The 12,492-nt window shown below is 32.6% G+C and overlaps 1 pseudogene; it reads left to right on the top strand.

The window, feature by feature from the left end:
- The first annotated feature begins 5,896 nt into the window (after positions 1-5,896).
- LOC141695438 (uncharacterized) lies at positions 5,897-12,214 on the top strand (annotated as a pseudogene).
- The last annotated feature ends 278 nt before the right edge of the window (positions 12,215-12,492 follow it).

The raw sequence follows: 12,492 nt of genomic DNA, 5'->3' as shown, positions 1-12,492 counted from the left end.
GCAGGGGGGAAATTATTGATTACTAATCTGAGTAATCTTAAAGTATCCTAGATCCAACATAACGCTATTTGGTTGTCACTAATGATCTCATTCTTACCAAACTTTGTACTCCTTCGTCCCACTCAATTCTTCGGACCCTGGACGCGATATCGGCACGCATTTTAAGATTCTCGTAGAACATGATTATTTTAAATAATTTTAATTTTTTAAATAAAAATATAATGTTTAAACTTTTATACAGAAAAAAAAATCAAAAAATAAATTGTAAAACTATATTTTATAATAGCCTTAAAATGCGTGCAGGAAAAAGTATGTAAAGAATTCAGTGAAAAGGAGTGTACTTCTTTGAGTAATCTATTATATATATAATACAACAAAGGATTTTGATGAGTAATTTAATTAATGAAACGATTATACCCGTACATTAATATCTATATAATAATTATTTCACCTCATCATTCATTTATTAAAAAATATTAATTGTTTTATAATTAATATGTGCATATATACATTGGTACATACATATATGTTACATACATATAATAAATATATACATATATATAAATTAATACATGCATATACATATATACATACATACATACATGCATGCATGCATGCATACACACATACACATATATAAACATGCACATACATACATACACATACACACATACATATATACATACATAGATACATACTGATACATTCTTATTTGTAATCAATTTAACATTGTCCTCCAACACAATGAAATGACCAAATATTATATTAAATTATATGAAATAAAAAATAAAATAAACTATTTATACACAGATGTACGATTTATACTTCACTTTATAATTTTTTGATATATACCATATACTCCCACCATCCCATGTGCGCTAATGGGGTTTGTTGAGTAAATTAATTGATATGACAATTATACCCATATATTAATATCTTTATAATATTTAATTCATCTCGTTATTCATTTATTAAAAATTATCAATTGTTGTATAATTAATATGTGCATACATACATACAATAAATAAATATATATATATATTAATATACGGACATACACACACATATATACTCGTATATTCTCATTTGTCATCAATTTAACCTTGTGCTCCAATATAATGAAATGGTGAAATATTATATTAAATTCAATGAAATAAAATAAAAAATAAAATAAACTATTTATAAAGATATTTTCGATTTATACTTCAATATTAATCATTCTATGACATATATCATATACCCCACTCTCCCATAAGTTGTTAACATCGTTGTTAGGCATAGTCACGTACAAATTAAGAAATGAATTATGTTGAAGAAAAATTAAGAAAGCTGAGTAAATTTTGGAGCCATTATAAAGAAAATATGTTATTTTAGAAAATATTAACAATCTGTTGGAACATTCCAAAATAGAAAGTTACGGGGACGGAGAGTATCATATGTACAACACAAATGATGCTAACTAACATGATAGTGCAAGCTATAAACAAAGGTTATAAATTGTACATGATACATGGGTTTAGGAAAGCCAAAAAAGTCAAAGATGGTATCATTAGGACCAGAAATTAGATTAACATCAGAAGAATATGTTTCCAAATGAGCGGAAATTACAAGAATAGAAGGTCTTTCAGACAAAGTGGCTTTTTTGTGTAAACGATTTCAAGAAATGTCTGGCTAGTAAACTATCATCTATTGACAAGGTTGGTGATCCATGTGATATAAACATTGTCTCCTTTATTCCTCCTATTAAATCCATCCCCCCTTCCTTCTATGTCTCTCTCTTAATCATTCTCCTTTTCCTTTGAATCAATCAATTCTTACATGAAAATATATAGATACACACGTAGGGAGAAAAACTGTTGATTAGTAATCTGAGTAATCTTAAAGTATCTAGATTCATTATAGATGTAATATCCGAGATATATCGTGTAATTATTTTTGTTAATAAATAATTATTATATATGTTCAGTATATATTATGTGAATTATTTGTTAAGTGTTAAATGTGTTTGGATGTTTAAAAATAATATTAATTGAGTATTTTAATTTTTATATGTCCAAAATAAAATATAGATAATTTTCATCTTCCTAATTATTTTTATGTTGATTTATGATTTTATAGGAAATATATGGATTTTATAAAATCTTTTTTTGAGTATTTAAAAACTATTTTATACAAATGGGAACGAACCGACGTCATCCGTTTTTACGCTTTTATAACCCGAAACTCTTCCGAGAACTCCTTCCTAACCTAATTGCAATATTCCGAGCATTTTCCATGTTTCGACTTTTTCGATCCGGAGTACGGTTTGTCCTGCGCGGGTCCCGGCGCAACATTTTCGATACATTATTCGTTTCGGTAAATCTATAAAACTCGTATTTTCGATAAACGGGATCTTTTTATTAAACTATCACAATTATCACCTCGTAATACGTGTAACCAGGCGCTGAGACCAAGACCGCAGTACAAATTGTACTGGTTTGGATAACTATCCCCAAAACCGGTACCGTTTAGATCAGTTTTTATAAATAAACGTACCATTTTGTATTTGGAATGATCCAACGGGATACTAATTTTCCGTAAATATAAATAGCCTTTTACCGTATTTTATTCTGTATCAAAATCATTTGCAGTCGGTAATTATATAATTTTCCAGAGAAAATACTTATATTCATACGACCTTCTGAAAATCAAACCAACTTTTGAAGGTGTTATTGATCTTTGTTTGGAAAGCTCGAGTAACCAAATTGAAGGTCTTGAAGAGCTCTACCAGAATCTGTGATCCATACACCTGCAGAATCAAAGGTTTATTTTCTGAAAATTTATTTATTTTCGAATTATTTTTGTTAAAAATATGAATTTTTGTTCGGATGATTGTTTGAATGATTTGATGATTGCATGTTGTAGAGCTTGTTTTCCTGATGATTTTCATATGTCATATGTCTGATTTGGAGTTCAATAACATGTTCAAAATTGAGTTTAATTTTCAAATTTTAAAATTAGGGTTTATAACCCGTATGAATGTTTTTAATTGAAATTTAGGGCTTTTTGATTAAGGGGTTTTTAGCTGTTGTGTTATAGTGGGTTTTGTTCCTTATGAAATTTGTAATCGATTGGTATATAGCTCGTTAACAGAGGATGTCTGAATCGAAGGGAGTTGTGTTTTGAAGTTTTCGTCGATTCGCCGGAAACCGGCGATGTTCTTGGCCATTTTCCGGCCAGGACAGGGATTATTGATGTGTTTTGATTGCATGAATAGATTCCTGGTTGTCTGTAGATTATATCTGGAGCTTTTGGTGGGGTGAGGATGTCGGGAACGTGTTCTCGGGCCATCCCCAAAGTTTTTCCGGCGACCCCTGTAGAAATTGCAGTTTAGTACCTTAACTTTTGAAGATGGTGAAGTTCAGTCCCTGAACTTTCCAGAATTTGCAAAAATAGGATTCCTGTTTATAAATTATTTAAAAAACATATTTCCTATTTATTTTAATTATAAAAATTCGTTTTTAATTTCTGAAAATTCCAAAAATTATTATTTTAATTCTAAAAATTATTTTTAATTCAAAAATAAATCTAAATTAATTAGTTAATTAATTTCAGTTAATATTTAATTGATTAATTAGTCAATTAATTTGAAAATTAATTGATTAATTGATTTAAATAATTATTAATTGATTTTAGTTAATTATTTAATTAGATTTAATTATTTAAAAATGATTTAAAAATTCCGAAAAATAGTTTCGAGCTTTAAAATATTATTTTAAATTGTTTTAATTCCGAAAAATATTTTAAAAATCATTTTAAATAACCGAAAGCCTGTTTATTACCCGGGACTCCATTATAAATGATATATCATGGTTTGTTTAACATGTTATGTGTTATATGTGACTTGTTGGTTGACTGTCGGTATATATATTCGATGTTTACTTGTTTATAGTATAACTTTCAATCCGTTAATCAGATTTGGGTGAAACGAAGGGTAGATAGAAGTATATGTCGAATAGAATCGTATGAGTTGAGTATTGATAGATGCTTATAATATGTGAGCAGAAGAGGCAAGGCGTAGGAAAGGGAAACAGATAGTCGAGGAGTAAGACGGTTGTGATTGGAAGTTAGTGTAGTATATCAAGCTAGTACCAAGCAAGTGTTCTGAACTTTCTCGAGATATATTGTAGTTGATTGATAGTCCTATTTTATATTGCAAGTGCTTTGAAGCACTGAACCCAAAACCCTGATTCCAGTTATTGATCTTGAGCCGTAAACCTTATTATTTCTAAACTATTGATTGTTGTACACCCAAATACGAGCCACAGATATACGACACTACTCCACATATACATACAAACTAAATACCAAACACTGAACCGAGTTACTTATATACTCAAACCATTGTACCTTATAATTTGAAAGACCAATTCTTGGTAACCCTGAAACATTGATTCCTTTTTTATCCAATTCTTTCATTACCTAACATCCAAGCTTTGAAAATGCCATATTGATCATTATGAAGATTGAAACCATTTCATTATTGAACGTCCAATGTTGTTAATGATTCTGTTTATTGCTTATTACTATTTATTCTGTTATTATGTTAGAATTGGATTGTTTTTATAAAATTGTGGACCAGATTCGTGGTCAGACCATATAATGGTCAAGTTAGGCCAATGTGTGCCTTGGATCCAGTAGTTAGAGCAATGCTGTGTGCTTTGCTCGGGGTTAGTGCGTGACTGATCAGCAGCCTAACCTTGGTTTTTAAAATGAAAGTATAATATCCAATTCTAAATCATAATCCATTGTTTACTTGATATCATAACCATTTTCACTTGATGATCATTATTCTCAGTTTTGTCATTATGACTTGCTGAGCTAGTTAGCTCGTTTATGCGATATTGTTTATGTTCTTTTCCAGTTAAGAAGGAACCAGTTGGTATCGAGGATCCCCAGTCCAGCGCGAGAGCTAGGGGTTCAGGTTGATCGAGTTAATCTAGTAGGCACCTTTTGGAGTAATTTGAGTTTGTAAAAGTTTCTAAAAATGTTTAAAACTCAATTTTGAGTTTGAATAGTTGGGATGTGAACATTTGTAATATAAGTAGGTGTGTTTAGCTTGTGTGCATACTTTAACCTGTTGCAGTCTGTGGTAGTTGGTAAGTAGGGTCACTGCATATTATTATTATCTTTATTATTGTTATAAGCAGGTTATAAATAAGGTGTGTGTGGACCCCAAACTTCTGACCCGAGTTTGGAGGGCGCCACAGGTTTGGTATCAGAGCTACAGGTTATAAGTCACTAACACAAGCCTAGATTGACGAGAATGGGTAGAGGGTTAGGATTAGAAGTAAGGAATAGAAAGATAGAACGTCGAGAGGTTGAGTGCTACGGTATAATAGGTATTAGTATAATTCGCGTCGTGGTTCGAGATTCTTATATTGCGATATGATTTCAGATAGCAGCGATGGCCGACTCTTTCATCCCCGTATCAGCTGATCACTCAGAGCCCTCAGTTAAAGGACCATCTTCAGATCCACGTCCTGTTGTTCCATCAGTGTTGGCTATTTTACCTCCACCTGTGTTACAGCCCATACCACTGCAGGCTATTCCACCCCCAGGCATGAGGCCACCTATCAGAGGACCCCCACCAGCTGATTCAGATTCCACTAGACATTCAGTTGCAGGTGCCCCATTCCAGTCTACATTGCCCCCAGTTCCTTATTACCGGTATGAGGCTCTTCTATTGGAGCGTGATTCCTTGTTGGCCCAGATCCGAGAGCTATAACATATCATCAGGACTACAGATGTTGATCGTGGTGTGAGGGAGCTTCAAGAGGAGATTCATGTGACACGGAGGGTTCTTGATGCTAGGCTACATGGAGCTACATTACCTGGCAGAGGCCCCGATGCACTGATGGGATGGGCTACTGAGGTGATGGAGGACTTTGAGAGGCTGGGAGGACCAGAGTTTCCTTGGAGTTGAGCCAGAGACCTAGAGATAGAGATGCTGATCAGACTTGTTATGGTTGTGTAGTATGTACAGTAGTGTGTAGTGTGTATCAGTAGACTTTTGAGTTGTATTTATAGACTAGATCTGCTGACTAGTGAGTAGGTTGTTGTACCCTTTTGCTTTCACTTACGAAGCATCTTCACGCTTGTACATAATTGGTATTCATATGAGTATATAGTCATAACTTCTGGTTATTTTTGTAGAATAACTATAGAACCTGGTGGTTTTATGTAGAACACTCGTAGAACCATTTAGAGCACTGATAAGAATAACTTTTACTATTTAACGTGTCAGTTTTCAAGTTGTATTCTTATTCTAGTTCTTGATTCTAAACGGAGGTTGTGTTGTGTCCTTTTCTTTAATCTCATCATTAATCTAGTTATCACAGTGTGAAGGAGAATTTGTATTTGATGTAATGATGTTTTGGATATGGATTCATCATTTTCATCAATTTCCTCCTTCAAATTATCTGGTTAAGAAGATGACGGGTGAATTACATCTACAAAAACATATGATCAGAACCCTAGTGACTTAGATTCTCTTATTGATAATCGTTATCGCCATATCGATGAGACTGAAATACTAAAGATGATGTTAAGGATCATCATATTAATAATAATTATGTTGAAGATCGTTATTTTCCTTGTTGGATAATTTATTGTAATAACCCCAAAATTTTGGACTTTTTGTAACCCTTATGAATAGTGATTTTGCTAATTATGCTGAATAAGAAAACTTTTCATGCCACACTTTGTAGAGGTTCTTTTATTGTTATTCTGATATCTTATTAGTACTCTATATAGTATATAAGTGTATGTAAAGATCTTCAGAATCCAAATTCGAACACTTTGATTTTTCCCGAAAATCCACTAGATACCGAAAGAATGAATATAAGGTAACATGATTAAAAGGATTTAAATTCAAGGATTATAAGAGAGGATCATAAAAGGAATATAATATATTGAGAAAGGTTTGGGGGAACCCAAGTAATAAGATCCCGGATATGATCCCTCAAACGATTAGCAAGAACAAATGATAAACGAGTCGTAAAATAATTAAATGACAAGTAATGCAAGAGAGATTAGTTCAAAGATTATGGATGATAATCAAGCAATTAAGCAAGGATTAGCATAAGAAGATGCTTCCACCACCAAGTGATGACAAGTGGCAAAAGATAAAGTCACTAGGATGATGTCATGCTTAGTCATACTCCACTCACTTTAATCAACCAACAAATCATCCAAATATCCCATTCACTTCATTTTTCCACCACAAATACATTCAACAAATAACAAACCCTCCCAAGAACATTGCTCTCGATTTTTTCACTATTTTCAAGAAGAAAAATTCTAAAATTCAAGATCCAAGCTTTGTTAATTTGCAAGGTAATTACCCAAGGTCCCTTATGATTAGATAAGCATATCCTAGGAGTTTAAGCTTCTATTCCTTCATGAATCTCTTCCAATAAATCAAGGAAGAAGATGATGAATAGTGTTTTCAAGATTTCTAACTTTATTTTCTTTGATTTCCTTTAAGATCCAAGCATTCATAAGCTATCTCAAGGCTTCTTAAAGCTTCCTAGCTACTCTATTCAATCCAAGGAAGGTATAACCCCTCCAAACCTTAACTTTAGTTTGAGTATTAGGTTTGGTTTTATTTGTTATAGTTCATGAGAGCATGATTCTTGTATGTTTAGAGTTTGGTTGGAATTATAATGATTTTGGGTTATAAATCTTGGTTGTTGGTTGATGAACCTTAAGTATAGTTAGTAGCTCTTGTTTGAGATCGAATAAGTTGGAAAAATCATGAGGTTATGGACTGAGTTAGTAAGGTTTGGATGAAGTTTGGTGGTATTGGTGGTTATTGGTTGATTTGTGGTTGATTTGAGTAGTTTAAACTTTGGTAATCGCGTAAACATAGCCGTCGTAATGCCCGATTTACCTTAGACTGTTTTGTGCTTAACTTTGGCACCAGAAAACTCACTGCCATGAACTGACCATTGCCATGATTAGATAGTTCATGTTACGAGCTTCGTTTTGATATGTGGTTCGCTTGAATCCGATGTACGGTTTAGAAGAAACGACCGTTTTAAGTAAGGACGTTTCGCGACCGAACCCTTACCCCTCGCCTTACTTTAAAACCTTGGTTAAGGCCCTTAAATGACTAATTGGAGTATAAAGCAATTATGTAAAGTGTATTAGGCAGTTGGTAGGGTACTCGCGAAAGAATCGCCTTAACACCCTTAATGGTAGCCGAGGGTACTCGAGCGACTTAAATGAATCGTTAAGCGCAAAAGCGAGCGTTAGGGTCTAATTGGTTAAAGTGTAGATTCATAAGCGACTTTGGTTTAATTCTAACTTATATGTTGTTTATAGGTTACTAGACTCGTCCCAAGCCTTTTATCACCCCCAGTCGCTCATGCAAGTTTTCTACCCGTTATACTGTTGTTGTGATGTATATATGTATATGCATTATCTTGTGATAAGTGCATGATTGTTATTAGCAAATCTTGCGATATATTGGAGCATGTGATATGATATTTATATGTATGCTTGTTTCGTAATCTTGATATCTAATTGTTGATTCAATGCTTATAAGTTGCATAATACCTATGCTAGAGATAAGCAGTAGTTGCGTATACCCTTAGTATAGGGGACCCAAAGGTGAACATATTGCTAAACCGGGAGTCGATGTTCCCGAGTATAATATATATATATATAGTTTTCAAACTATTAATCGAATAAGGTTTATTAGATAACTTTATTTTATTTACCGAATATTATTTTGAATATTCATTCGAGGACTTATGACTCCGTTTATTTTATTTATTGAATATTATTTTGAATATTCATTCGAGGACTTATGACTCCGTTTATTTTATTTAATGAATATTCATTCGAGGACTTATGACTCCGTTTATTTTATTTAATAAATATTATTTTGAATATTCATTCGAGGACTTATGACTCCGCTTATTTATTAAATAATATTCTTTATTTTATTAAAGAATAATGTTTCGATAATCAAACTCATTTTCGATTATTCAAATAAAGATCGTACTTTCGTATAAGTATATCTTTGGTTATTTATTATTCATTTCAAGTATAAGTTTTAAAACTTTTACTTCAATTATTTTTATAAGGATTATCCTTATGGGAATATTATTTAAATAATAATATTCAGATATTTTCTAATATATCGGGACTGATTTATTTCATTAAATCAGCATTACTCCAAACATTCTAAAAAATGTTTTCGAGTCTTCAAAATGATTTTAAAAGTTAGAGCGGATCCCAAAAACTCGTTTCCAGATTTAAGATCTTCCTTTCGCAGGAGACTTGAATATTCGCTCAAAAATCTTAGGGATCCGGCTCTGTTGATTCAATGCTTATAAGTTGCATAATACCTATGCTAGAGATAAGCAGTAGTTGCGTATACCCTTAGTATAGGGGACCCAAAGGTGAACATATTGCTAAACCGGGAGTCGATATTCCCGAGTATAATATATATATATATATATAGATATAGTTTTCAAACTATTAATCGAATAAGGTTTATTCGATAACTTTATTTTATTTACTGAATATTATTTTGAATATTCATTCGAGAACTTATGACTCCGTTTATTTTATTTACTGAATATTATTTTGAATATTCATTCGAGGACTTATGACTCCGTTTATTTTATTTAATGAATATTCATTCGAGGACTTATGACTCCATTTATTTTATTTAATAAATATTATTTTGAATATTCATTCGAGGACTTATGACTCCGCTTATTTATTAAATAATATTCTTTATTTTATTAAAGAATAATGTTTCGATAATCAAACTCATTTTTGATTATTCAAATAAAGATCGTACTTTCGTATAAGTATATCTTTGGTTATTTATTATTCATTTCCAGTATAAGTTTTAAAACTTTTACTTCAATTATTTTTATAAGGATTATCCTTATGGGAATATTATTTAAATAATAATATTCAGATATTTTCTAATATATCGAGACTGATTTATTTCATTAAATCAGCATTACTCCAAACATTCTTAAAAATGTTTTCGAGTCTTCAAAATGATTTTAAAAGTTAGAGCGGATCCCAAAAACTCGTTTCTAGATTTAAGATCTTTCTTTCGAAGGAGACTTGAATATTCGCTAAAAAATCTTAGGGATCCGGCTCTGTGGTATATTTTATATTTGCAACGAGGTTGCTGTTTTGAGAAACAATTTGATTACTTGCCCAATGTTCGGGAAGTAAGTCCATCTAATTGAGTCGGCATAAGCGACAGGCCGGGGTACGGTCTATGAAGGTGTAAGAGGCTGGGTGACAGTCCATCCACGCGTGAGTGGCCGGGTAACGGTCTAGCGCGAGGTCCTAATGCGGCCTGGGTGATGACCCGTGAGGAATTCATCCATCTACAGTAGAAAAGGTTACTTATTGGTATCTTTGCCTGATCAGCAAGATATCGGGTTTATGCCAAAATTCTTTTCTCCTTTCCAAATTCATTGGATATTGCAACTTTGTTTATAATTTTCATAACAGAGGTTTTCAAGGAGTGTATGAAATGTATATATATAGGTGTATATATATATCGGGACTTAATAAAGTATCTCGTAACTTCATTATTTATAATGATATTTCAAAGATTAAATTTATTCAAGTCTTTTCTTGTAGTCTCATCTATGTGATGAACTTTTAAAACTGATGATACCTTGAACGGTGGTAGTTCAAGTAGTATCCGGAAAAGATATAAGTATATTGGAGTATCTTGTAACTTCATCTTTTCAACTTATATCTGGTTAATGATTATCTTATGCATGACAAAGATTTTCACAAAAATGTTGAGACAAGGTTAGATATATGAGATCACCTTGCAATGATATTTTTATACAGTTATAAACTGGAACTCTGTGTATATTATGCATAAAAGAGGACTTCCAAGATTTTGAAAAGTATATATACATATATACTGAATATTTTGCGACTTGGTCACGATAAGATATCAAACTTGGTTCATTTCTTCTTGACCAAGGCTTTCATGAGTACTATGAGAATGCTCATATATTGTTAATTATTATACATATTATTTCAGTGGGCTTGTTGCTCACCCTTGCTTTCTTCTTTTATCACACAAAAACAGATAGACAAGATGAACATGACCAAGCTCCCAATTTGCGAGCGGATAGGAAACGTTCCGCAGTTTCCTGTAGGCGTTGATGCCGCTGTAGCTGAGGTAGGAACTACCAATAGGCTAGGCTTTCAACTATTGATAAACCAGACTTATGTATATTATGAATTGTAATAATGACAAAGAATATGTAAATTATTCAGAAACCCTTTTGAGGTGAAATGTTTTATAATTGTGGAATAAAATGACTTATATTATTTTTGGTATTCATCTCTTAGACTATAACTTGTGGTGTGTGTGTATATTATGGGGTCACAGTACGCAGTAGTTGGTTATTTATAAAGGTTGAGTGTTATTAAGGGAAATGGAACTCGTGACAACCCGGATCCCCGACCCCGGATTTGGGGGTGTTACATTTATTCTTAATGTGATATCGATGACGATAATGATATGATGGTGAATTGATATCTCACAATGCCTTTACTCAGTAGTTTGAGCAGTTTGTGCACCGCATATGCCTGGATCACCGGCGCTCAATTAAGGAAGTTTTTACATTCTCCCATTGTACGAATTGTAAAGCCCTTTCATCTTCAAGTAGTGAAGTTGGAGGACAGCGTGACGTAAAATTTTATTTTGACTCTTTGTGGCCAAAGATATGTTCCTTGTGCTTTTTATTGTACAAACTGTGCGTGAGGTAATTGCTAGTCTTGTATACTTATTGGATAAGGACAGATCTTTTAGGAACTCATTTGATGATAGCGGAAATCGTTTATTTCCAAAACATCCTATGTTATTCTATTATTGTATAGGAGTGCTGGGATTCCCTGTGCTACTTGGAACTTTCAGGATCATACTGCATTGCTCCTCTTTTAATAGTAGTTCGCCTCGCTGTCAGAATGTTGGTATGGATGTGGAATCTTATATTGTTTTTGGCATTGGTTCTTGTTTTTGTTATATACTTTCCTTCCTACCACAATGGTTATTCAAAAGATTTGGTAGAGACACTTCTACATCCTCATCCAAAGGAAGCTTACTTAGGAATGCAAAGTAAAGGATCTCCATGGTTACACTCCTCCAAAACTGGATCCTTAACGTTAAGAGCGTTTGAAATGCTGAAGCTTCTATAACAACATCGAGTTAAAGTTGTGAATGACCTTAAGCTATGGTTTAATATAAGCAAGTTCTGGAGCTATGCATTTTAAGGGCTTTTCTTAATAGTATTTTATTGTATAAATAATAGTACTGCACGGAATATCTGACTACCTCAAGGTTCAAGAATTTTTTGAAAAAGTAATAGTCCTAAAGATGGTTAACATTAAGGCTCAAGTGACGTTGGTCATTGTTAGGAATATGTTGTAGTTTTGATGATA

Source organism: Apium graveolens, chromosome 2, assembly GCF_009905375.1.
Source record: "Apium graveolens cultivar Ventura chromosome 2, ASM990537v1, whole genome shotgun sequence".
Classification (NCBI taxonomy): domain Eukaryota; kingdom Viridiplantae; phylum Streptophyta; class Magnoliopsida; order Apiales; family Apiaceae; genus Apium; species Apium graveolens.
Note: the sequence above shows the minus strand (reverse complement) of the source record. Positions and strands in the feature narration are given on the sequence as shown.